Source organism: Equus przewalskii, chromosome 3, assembly GCF_037783145.1.
Source record: "Equus przewalskii isolate Varuska chromosome 3, EquPr2, whole genome shotgun sequence".
Lineage (NCBI taxonomy): Eukaryota > Metazoa > Chordata > Mammalia > Perissodactyla > Equidae > Equus > Equus przewalskii.
Window position 1 is genome coordinate 19854445 of NC_091833.1, and position 12078 is coordinate 19866522.

The window sequence follows — 12078 nt, forward strand, 5'->3', positions numbered from 1 at the left end:
TGTTCTATAAATCCTTTTCTCAAGCTTATAGACATAGCAGCCTCCCTGAAACTCCTCTCTCCCACCTCACTTGCCTCATTTCTTTATGTATTAACTCTAGGTCTGTGGGGAGAATCCAATTGACCCAGGTTTGAGACAAATTTGTAATATATACATTCTTCAACAAAGCATTGTGTCAATCACTTAGATTGTATGAATTCAAAACAAGTCTAAAACAGCAAAAGATAGTGGAAATATGCATAAAGGACCATAGAGGTTCCAAATAGGAAAAAAAAGCTCTTGTAAAGCCCTTGGAGGAGATGTTTGTTTTTTAAGAGACCTGCTGGGGTGACAGTGCCTTGGTGAATCCACTCCAGGCACTGGGCTTTATCTTGGCAGGTTGAGAAATTTGATTTTGTTCACCCATTGTGTGACCCTGCTACTTGAACCAAATGGATCCTTGGACCAGGGTCCCTGTTGTCCAGGAAGCATTAGAATAGGCACTGTTTCCATGAGCTTCTCTGAAACCCTTTGTTCTGTGCTTCCATGGCTAAGCAATGCTTATTTTAATTGACCCATTATATACTTAGCTGTATTAATACATACAACAAGGATATAGTCAACTATTGCCCACCCAGAAGCCTTTCTGCTTCTGCTATGGGAAAGAGCATACCATGTTAGTTAAGAACATAGTTGCTGAATTAAACAGGGCTGAGTTCAAATCTCTAGCATTGCCGCATAAAAGATATGTGACCCTTGCTATTAATTTCTCTAAGCTCACTTTCCCTTCAGTAAAACAAAAACAACTAAGGGTGGTTGTTAAGATTAAGTGAGATATAGTGTGTGAAAGTCTTCGGTGCTTGGCACAGGAGATTGCTTGGTGATTAGTAACTGCTAGCTTTGTCACTAGGTGGCCTCTCATTTCTCTCCTTTGATCCAGATTGTATTGATTTTCAAGTTTGACTTTCAGAGGCTCATCTTGTTTCTCTAAATTCCAGATTCTGGGAGGATGCCCCACTGTGGTCCTGAGAGGCTAAACACCTGGTCCCCAACACAGCTAACTGCTTGGTATCTCCTCTTCTCTGTCATTGAGCAAGTCATGTTACAAGAGCACCCAAAGCTCATCCATGTGCAATGCCAACCACTCCACTGCCTCGAACCAGGATAAAAGTGGAGACTTCCTCCATGAAGCCGCAGCTCTTTCTTTGGCTCCTTAGTTGAAACTTCCCAGGTATGTGTACTATAAACAAATTATATGCGTATCATGTAAATCTGTGCTTGTGGGAAATTCAAATGATTGTATGTGAAAAAATTATTGTCTTTCTTCACTCTCCCAACTTCCCCCGTTAACTGATCATGACTATTATTTTAGTGTGAATCATTCTAGACTTTTTTCTATGCATTTATATACTTATTATTTCAGAAAGTGGTATTGCACTATTCCTTGGTGACCTGCCTTTTTAACTTGGCATTTCTTGATCTTCTTGTCAGTATATATAAATCTATCACCTTCTTTAAAATTTTTGTGTAGTTTTCCATATGTGGGTGAATATATTTGCCTTGAGTCTATTGGTGAATATTTAGCTTTCTGCTTTTTTAATGTTAAAAACAAATTTTCAGTGACTATTTTTTGGTTAATAGGCATCTTTGCATCTGTAGTTAGCTGGTTGATTGCCTGGGCTGACTGGTTTATGATGGCTGCATCTGGGACAGCCAGGATGACTAGGGCCGTTTTTCCCACATGGACTTTACCTCAACAGGCTAGCCTGGATTATTCCCATGGTGGGCACAGAGTTCCAAGAGCTTGAGAATGGAAGCCGTAAGGTCTCTTGAGGCCTAGGCTCAGGATTGTATACCACTATTTTTGTGCATTCTATTGGGCAAAAAAGCTACAGGAGCAGCCCAGATGTAGGGGGTGAGAAAATATACTCTACCTCCTGATTGGAGATGCTGAAATATTGTGGCCATTTTTCAATCTCCTGCAGAATTCCAATTCAGACTGATGTTTGCTGAGTGATTTAATCTTTGGAGTTACATGTGATGACCATACTCAAAATCTATCTTTGGCAATGCCAGGTAGAAATATAAATAGCAGTAGAGTAGAAGTCTGAACACAAATGACTTTTTTTTCTCCACTGAAAGTGTATTGGATTTTTAGGGAACCTTTCTTTTGTTTTGTTTTAAACAGGATGAGTGGGAATGTGACCTGTGGATTTCTAGACTGGCCAGAATGATGTATGATGATCTTGTACTCATTCCCCCCCTCCGTTTTTTTTTCTGAGGAAGATTTGCCCTGAGCTAACATCTGTTGCCAATTCTCTCTTTTTGCTTAAGGAAGATTCGCCCTGAGCTAACATCTATGCCAATCTTCCTCTATTTTGTATGTGGGACACCACAGCATGGCCACTCATGAGTGGTGTATGTCTGTGCCTGGGAACTGAACTCCGGCCACTGAAGTGAAGTGTGCCAAACTTAACCACTAGGCCATGGTGCCAGCCCCCCCCACTCCAACCCCTTTTTTTAGAGACATCCTGAAAGGATGAAGGAGATATGGTGGTTAGTTCTGGAAATGAATGCCATGATCATGAATGCCAAGCATTAAATATAAAAGCTACATATGACAGTTCTCTCATTTAAAATGCTAGTCAGCTTCTAGTCTTGATTTCATGTGTAAATCTTTATTTTCAAGTTAGTTGACTTTGCTTGCAATTTTTTGTTCAAGTGAGTGGTATGATTCCTGTTATTTTCATCTTGTAGAAACAGTTGTAGAAATTCCATCAATTCTTGTTTTTACTATTTGGAGGTAAGGGGAGGTGGCCCATAAACGCTGTCTCTAAGCTCTTCTACCTTCTAGTGATCATGATGGCTTCTCCGTTCAGGCATAGCCAAATAGACCTGCTGGTTCATGTCTTCATTTATAAAGTTATGGTCTCTTGGTTTTAAACTTTTAACTCAGAATGAAGCATGAGTAATGTCAGGGTGTAACCTAAAATATTATATATACAGATCATGATTTTTAAAAACTCAAGGTTGTTTTCCACTGTTCTCAGTTCTTTCTTACTTAAGGAGCAGAGATACCTTGAAATTTCTATATATTTATACACAAAAATTTCCCTCTGGTTCTTTTACATGTATGAAATGAAGCTCATTAAAATAAATATACTTTTCAATAGAAGAACAGTGTATCACTGTGGAGGTGTTCGTGAATGCCAAAGCCAGAATCTTGTTTGAATTAGGAGGATGTCTGCTAAGTTAAGGCACCCTATGGAGACGTATAAGGCCAGAGCTTCAAGCAGTCCATACTGTCTTTATTGAGAGACATATTTATATCTTCCAGACTAGTAATTAATCACTCAGTGGGATTTTTTTGGGGGAAGTCGTGCACTCACAGAGAATCTTTTTGTACTGCCAGGAACCACAAAACATGGGCACAATTAAAATGCTGATTTAATTTATTATACTGAGGCATGGAACAGGAATGTTTAAATGATGTTGACAGAGCCAGAATTTTAGAACCACCTCTTTAAAAATAGAAAACAAATGCCTACCCCCTTAAATTATATTAATAACATGTTTCTGTTAGTTGCTTGGAAGCAAAATAAAGCTCTTGACATTAATTAAAATTTGAAGATGTTGTATCATTTGTTGTTAATGTGCAGTCTTTATTAGGAGAAATACATTTCAAAGTGATCTATTTATGAAAATTAAATGGGAGAAAATTGCCTATTGAGCAAATGTTGCTTAATAAGACTGCTTTTCTTAGAAATGTGGATTCTTAAGTAACTAAAATGTTTTTATATTCCAATAATGGTTTCTATTTTTGGTCCTCTCAAAAATTATCTTTGTAACTTGAATTTTGATATTTCCACAGAGAATTCCATTGTCAGAGGGGTTATAAAGCTCTAAAAACCGGGAAGGCTTTCATATATTTTGGGGTGTTGGGTAACATGTATTTGCAAAGAGAATTTCGTCTGAAATCGATGTGGGTAGGCACTTGGACCCCCTCCAAATACCTCGGCAGGACCAGAAGCCAAAAGGCCCCATTAGCAGCCGCTAACTAGCTCTCCTCTAATGAATGCTGTGCTCTGTGTCTCCAAACTGCACTCTCCTGGTTTCACACAAACTAGAAAGTGCCATGAGTTAATGGGATGGTTGTTTGCCCTGCTGTACCACAGCGAGTGGCGCTAATAGAGTCACCTCTGTGTGGACCTCACATGCAGATGACATTCTGAAAAGCTACACATCTCCACTGTCCTGGGGGGAAGGCAATTTCTGACCCTGGTTTAGGTTTTCCTTCTTTTGGCATTGGTACACATGCAGTTGACTTTGGCTTTCAAAGGTGATATCAAATAAAACTATTAGAAAATGTTAAAATGCTGTGTTCCTCGGTGAATGAAATAAATAACCCATAAATGATACACATTATTTCTTACCACAGTACTGCCATTTTTGTGGACCTCGATAGTGCATTTATGGTGGGGGAATTAACCAATCCCTGTCGGTCGTGGTAATTCTGGGGATAGGAGTGCAAATTGGATGGAAGAAATGGAGTAGTTTGCTAGGTGTGTTCCCCTACTGATTAAAATTAAAGCAGTCACAGTGAAGTGAATGTTTATTTTGTAAACATTTACGTGGTGTGAGTTTTATTCTGGGAAATGTTCTTGTTTTTGTGGAAAAACTCTTTTGACTTAGGTAATAAATAATAATTAACCATTGTTGACATTTTATTTTTCTCTCCTCCCTTTACTCATCTCCCACATCCATTTGGTCACCAATTCCTGTGGCTTCTAGTTTTTAATACCTAACTGTTATGTTCCCCCAACACCAGCAGGCTACCAAACTGCCATTACTGCCAACACTGATTTGTTTATCTGTCTACCCTACTAGGTAGTAAACTGAGGGCATGAATCACATCTTACTTGACTTGGCCACCATGTCTGGTGCATAGTAGATGATCAATATATATATGCAGTGTATGAATGAAAGATTTTATATAAACCATTTAATTAAGTCATTCTCAATAGGGGGTGGGGATGATTTTGCCCCCCTTCCCTCCCCAAAGGATATTTGGCAGCGTTGGAGACACTTTTGGTTGTTACAATTGGCGTGTGTATGTTACTGGTATCTGGTGGGTAGAGGCCAGGCATACTGCTAAACATCCTACAATGCACAGAATGGCAACAAAAAATTATCTGGCTCAAAATGTCAGTAGTGTCAAGTTGAGAAATCCTGCTTTAATTTAATTTTCAAAATGTCTCTTTCAAGTAGTGGAAGTTTCTTCACTCTAGTTAAGAGAAAACAGACTTGGAGAGATTAAATGACTCTTCCAAGTCCATCTATCTTAAGGTAGCGACAGAACAAGGAATTGAACCTCAGGCCCTTGATTACACATCTAGATAATAACTAGATTATTCCAACTACTTCACTTATTATTGTGATTTTTGACCTTAATTGTCTAGACAATTGCCTTAGATTTTAGCCTTGGAAATCTGTCCATATTCTACTTGAAAGTGATAATCAGAAATTAAGACAGAACATATTTGTGTGCTCATTTGAAAGGTATCTCTCATGGAGATTCCTTTAGCTCCTGTACAAAAAATTTGAATTTCCTAGGTTTATATCTTCCCACAGAGAGTGGGTTTCTCTAGTGAAGTGACTTAATCTATAAATGAGTCTTATTACCATAGGTCTGAAAGATTAACATTATTAAATATTTTTGTCTTCCTAAAATTAAGACCTGAAGTATCTTCGTTGGCCGTTAGGTATTTTGAGCTAATGCCTAATTAATTTTTCATGCAGTACCTATATACATCTTGAGATTACACAGAACACAACTGCTTTAAGTGCATGAATCTGTTTATCATCTGAGTGATAGATTTGAAATAAAACTATGGTGTGTCTGTACCTAGACCACGGTATATTGTTTAGCTGTCGCCTCTCTAGAAATAGCAGTGGAGATGGAAAGATGTAGATAAGGGTGACTAAATTGGTCTAAGGGGAAAAAACATTTGATTTAAACAAAAGACCGGAGTTCTGGTGTGCAAGGGTGTTTCCAGTGTACCAGACTGTGAGAGAGAAACAAAGATATTTAAGATATATTCTCTCTCCTTAAGGAGTGTTCAAATAGTAGATTAAATGTATGTGTGTATCAAATTTAATTAACAAGATAAGACAGCAAGAGGGTCAAATCAATGGTAGTAGCAGGGAAAACAGAAGACAAAAAAATATTTTCTATTGGTGAGGTCTGGGAAGGAATTAGCCACTAAAGGATACAAAATACATATATTTAATCCAAGTTGGAAAATCTAAGTTATGAGCCCTCGTTAAAAGAATATTTCATAGTAAATTATTCTAGATAGTATGTTATTTTTTTTTTATATTGACAAAAGACATACAACTCTTTTCTGTGGTCTCTGTCCACATCTTCTTTTTGATATCCAGATGTTACTCACAAAGTAAATATCTTTATGGAAAGATTTTATTTACTATTTCAAATTCTTTCTATACTATCAATTCCTGATCTTTGCAGGTGCTCAATTTTTCTGGGTTCCTTAGGGTTCAATGCCAAATCATGAGAGAATTATAAGCACTTTCTATATAAAAATCCTTAAAGCCACTTGAAGTAGAATTTAAAGAATATTTAGAAGAATATAAAACACCTTTATTTCCATCCTTCCTTTGAATGTCATTCTTGACTTTGCATGTACACTTGTGGTTTCCTCAAAGTTGGGATGGGTGGCTATTCAAGAACAGATGAGTCAAAATGGTAAAAGATAGTCTTAGAGGCAGATTCAGGTATACGTTTTCAAGATAATAAAATAAGAATATCCCTAGTAGAAAATTATACTTTAGTTCACAGTAGAGAGGAAAGTGAGAGTTATTCCAGTGAGAGGCAAAAGGAGTAAAATTGCTAATCGACAGCACTTCTGCTTTACCTTTTAAAATCCAAATTAAGTTAGTATTAGATTAAACCATTTTGGTCAACAAAAGTGCAATTTCATGGTTCAACCTCACAGTAGATAAATATGCTGGAAATTTAAAACACTCTAGTTTTGAAATTAACAGTTGAAGAAACATTATGAGTATATTAACAAAGCACGTTATGAATACATGAACAAGAACATCACATTCATGAAGAAATGTGTCCCATCCAAGAATCCCAACATTTGTGAAGGTTAGACTGATGGCACCAAATAGTTAGACTGTCCATCTGGTTCATGGCAGAATACAATGATATTCCACATAAAAATTATAAAATTGAGAAATCTCAAGTGGACTAAAGGAAAAAACAGGTAACTTGGTGATTTCATCCCCTAAATCTTATTAAAAAATCTTTCAATCCACCTTGTTTAAAGTTCTGCATTTAACAAGAATGTTTGAACATATTATTCAAAAAAGCAAAATTAAACAGACCTCGGGGTGACGTTATTTTACACTGAGATATTATACAAATATTTTTTTTAGCTCAGGGACTACGGCAGCTGAAAGGATTAATTTTAAATATCAGTCAAACATGTCTAAATTGTAAATAGTAGAAACTGAGGTTTCCAGATCACTTGAAATCTTTTATTCAGCTGAATAGAGGAACGCATTATCTTCCTTTAAGTAGGACTGGTGTCAGGCAGAACTGTGAAGTAGCCAAAGGTTGTTTTCCATTTGGTTCCAGAGTCTCTTTTTTATGGTGTTTAGTGTTCACTTTTGTCAATACCTACTTTCAGAAAAAGATCTGATGAACTCACTTACACCAGAGTAAAATGTCTAAGGTTTACTTTGTGCCTACTTTCTGAAAGAGATGGTGAGGTGACTAGAAGCCGTCTTATAAGTTCCCAAAAGTCAAAGCTACAATGACTGCTTGGTATAGGAAAAGGTAGGAAGATGGGGGTGTATGAAATTTAAAAGACTGCTATGAGATAATGCACATAAAATGTAGCACATAACATGCTACCTAATAGAATGCAATAAGCTCCAGTAATGAAAACTATAATGATAGTAACGAGAAGAGGGGTTCAGTTCATGGCTCCCAAAATAAGAAGAATAGATGAGTAGTACGTCCCAGGCAGGCAGATTCTAGTTCACTGGAAGGATAAAAATATTTGAACAGAGATTTCTGAAAACGAAATGAGCTAATTCCAAAGAGGACTTTCTAATCATTGGAGCGGTTGTACATAATCCAGATCTCTCTCTCCAAAATCTGAAAACCTGGGGGAGAGGCTTGTTAAAAGTTCTTCAGTGGTTCTGACTTAGTAGGTCTGGGTGGGGCTCAAAATCTGTATTTGTGTTAGTATTTCAGGTAATTCTGATGCAGCTGGCCCATGAACCAGCATTTGGAAATCACTGCTCTAAATGACCATGTGATAAGGACATCATGGGGCGAATTCAGGCATCAGGTAGAAGATTGGGGTAAAATTGAGTTTCATTTCATCAAATATATTTTAAAGGTGTTTTTAGAACATGTGATTCCCACCCCCCCACCAAATGTTTTATTAAGAACATTTTCAAACATACAAAAAAGTTGAAGGAATTTTATAGCGAATACCCATATACCCACTACCTAGTTTCTCTTATTAACAACATTTTACTATACTTTTTAAAATCACATTTCTATGGAGGTAAAGTTTATATACAATGAAATGCACAAACTTAAGTGTAGCATTCTATGTGTTTAACAAATGCATACACTTACGTATCCCAAACCTATTTCACAATGTAGAACCTTACTGGGGCCGGCCCCGTGGCAGTGGTTAAGTTCGCACGCTCTGCTTTGGCGGCCTAGGGTTTGGCCAGTTTGAATCCTGGACGCGGACATGTCCCCGCTCATTAAGCCATGCTGAGGTGGCATCCCACATGCCACAACTAGAAGGACCCACAACTAAAAATACACAGCTATGTACCGGGGGACTTTGGGAGAAAAAGGAAAAATAAAATCCTAAAAAAAAAAAAAAAATGTAGAACCTTATTATCCCCTGAGAAGTTTCCCTCACACCCTGTCTCAGGCAATATCCAACCACATCCCTCCCTCACCTCCAACCAGGGAGCCACTGTTGAGATTGTTTTCCACTATAGATCAGTTTTGCCCATTCTAGATCTTCATATAAATGAAATCATCCAGTATGTGTTTTGTGTAAAGATTCTTTCGCTCAACGTGTTTTTTGAGATTCATCGACATGTTTTGTATATTATTTTGTTGCTGAAAAATAACTGCGAATATATTTTAGTGTCTTCAACGTGCTAGGCAAAGTGTTGATGTTGGGCTCCCAATGGTGAACAAAATGAGCCTTGATCCCTACTCTGATGGTGCCCATGATTTAGGGGTGAAGATTCAAGATTTCTTCCAAACCTTAGGTCTGTGACACTGTATCAGGGGCAGCTTATCTTTGGGTGTTGTATGAACCTTTCTCCACACTTCTGTTCAAGCAGCTCAAGGTGTCTAGACTTTAGTGCTTTACTTTTTCTGATATCTTCCCTCTCAGTTATAGAGGAAATTAAATCAACCAGTCAATAAAATAAATTAGCTTACCTGTGAATGATCATAGTTATATCTATATTTTCCTTCCTTCCTTGACAGCTTCAGTTTGTCCAAAAGAAAATCAGAGGTCCATGGAATTAATACTCCTCTATGGAGAACAAGGGATAGGCAATATTTGACCAAGTTTCTCTTAGCAAAGGGAAGTAGAGTTGGGGTAATTATTGAGGGTTTTCTAAACTTAAAAAAAATTATAAATAATCTAATTTAGAACAAAATGATACTAATAATTATCCTTATCTCAGAGACTCACTCTTTAAGCTTTTTCAATGAAAGTTTATAGATTCTGAGAATACTACTAAATTGAAGAAAAAGGTGATAATGAGCTATGAATTTAGGTTTTGTATGGACGTTGTTAAAACGGCAGAAATCATGATCTGTGTGGAACTCCTATCCATGGCAGCGCCTATGTGTGAGGCAGGATGTGCCTTCCCAAGTTTCATCCATGTGGATGCATTGTGGGACAAGGACCCTGGAGCCAAACAATGATTAGGAAGGATGAAGACATGCATTGAAACCGAAGGGTGAGGTTGATGAATAAGTAACAAGAAAATTCAGAGATAAGATATGAGGTTCAATGTATATATCAAATTGGGCCATTGAGGAGGATATTTAAGATGAGATCTAGTTGATCCTCATTATTCGTGGATTCTGTATTTGTGAACTTGCCTACTTGCCAAAATTTATTTGCAACCCGAAAATCAATGCTCACAGTGCTTTTGCAGTCATTTGTGGATGTAGACAGAGTGATGAAAAATTGAAGTCACCCTACGTGCACATTCCCGGCTGAGGTCGAAGGAGCTGATGTTCTGCTTTCTTCTTCAGTACTCATACTGTAAATAAATTTTTTTTTGCATGTGTGTGGTCTATTTAATGCCACATTTCCCACATCTTTGTGCTTTTTGTTGGTGATTTTGCTGTTTAAAATGCCCCCAAAGTGTAATGCTGATGTGCTGTCTAGCGTTCCTAAACATAAGAAGACTGTGATGTGCCTTACAGAGAGAACACGTGTGATAGATAAGCTTCATTCAGGCATGAGTTACAGTATTGCTGGCTGTGAGTTTAATATTAATGACTTGACAATATATGTTGAATAAGGTGTCTTTAAACAGAAACACATAAAACAAGGTTATGTATTGATTGGTTGACAAAAATGTGACTAGAATCTCGCAAGAACTTAACTCTACTTCTCTTAGGGAATATAACTACCACGAATAACAAGAATCAACTGTAATACCTTGGGTGGGTCAAAGAAATAGCTTGGGCACTTCAATGTTTCTCATCTTTTAAGCTCAAATCCTTGGAGTTTTCTGAGGAGCACTTATTTTCAAGAGCACATTGACAAATCCTTGTCCTCAGAAAGGTGCTAGTTTTTGTGATATAATTATTCTACTTGTATGGGAAGTTGGCAGGCTGAACATTCTGCTAAGCAATTTTGGAAATCTTTGATTTCATAGATATTTGTTGTGTGAAAATTTGCTGCATTTCTCTTAAATATAATCCTAGTAAAAGAATGATTTACATACCTAAGAATTTCACCTTCTTAATTTGGCTTTATGTAGAGATTTGTTTGTTTTCAGAACTTTTAAGATTACTCCTTGTTCAGAGCCTGACTCCTGGGGTTGGAATTAGAAACTGGTATGCAGCTTGAGAGGAAGGTTCTAGAAGGACTGTCAGAACAAATATAGGGCTTGAAAGAAAACAGGCCACAGACTGAGGAATAAAATGGTGGTGGAGGAAACAGAGACAGAGAAGTTGGTCAGAGAATCTCAAATCTCACCGTGGGCTGGGACAGATGGAAGTTCAGAACGGTGAAGCTGAGACCAGTAGGGAACAACCAGCTGAGAGGATGGATGAAGGTCAGGGTACAGCTCAACAGTGGACTCTGCATCTGCTTACTTGAGGCTCACTCTTCTTGGGCCTTGGACCTGATAATAGCAGGGCAGATCTGTACCTTCCTATGTTTTAATCACGTTAACATTAGTAACCATTTTATTATGTGTCTGTTGTGAATGGAATATAAAACACAGAAATTACAGACCTTATTTTGAAGAATCAATAATCTGTTTGTGGAGGAAAAGACCAAGTGCACATGGGAAATTATAGATAGTGGGACAATACATTGATGAATAGAATATTATCTAAAATTCAATACGTAAGTGATGGGGAAAGGAAATATCAAATTGGAGAGGATCCAGGATCTTATTTTGCCAAATGTAGAGCCAGTTCCACAAATGTTTCTCTCTTCTTTTATTTCAGAAAAATAAAAAGTAGAGAATGTAAGAAAAAGCTTCATAAAGTTAATTTCAAAATACTTTTATTTATTTATTTATTTATTTATATTTTTTTAAAGATTTTATTTTTTCCTTTTTCTCCCCAAAGTCCCCCGGTACATAGTTGTGTATTCTTCGTTGTGGGTCCTTGTAGTTGTGGCATGTGGGACGCTGCCTCAGCGTGGTTTGATGAGCAGTGCCATGTCCGCGCCCAGGATTCGAACCAACGAAACACTGGGCCGCCTGCAGCGGAGCACGCGAACTTAGCCACTCGGCCACGGGGCCAGCCCCACTTTTATTTAT

General features: G+C 37.5%; 1 protein-coding gene across 1 annotated transcript in view; it reads left to right on the forward strand.

The window, feature by feature from the left end:
• Positions 1–12078, forward strand: part of ZFHX3 (zinc finger homeobox 3) — a 1295574-nt gene that overhangs the window by 74889 nt on the left and 1208607 nt on the right. Inside the window, exon 3 of the mRNA XM_070613798.1 lies at positions 978–1210. The gene's annotated coding sequence lies outside the window, so the exon portion shown is untranslated. The remainder of the gene's footprint in view (positions 1–977; positions 1211–12078) is intronic.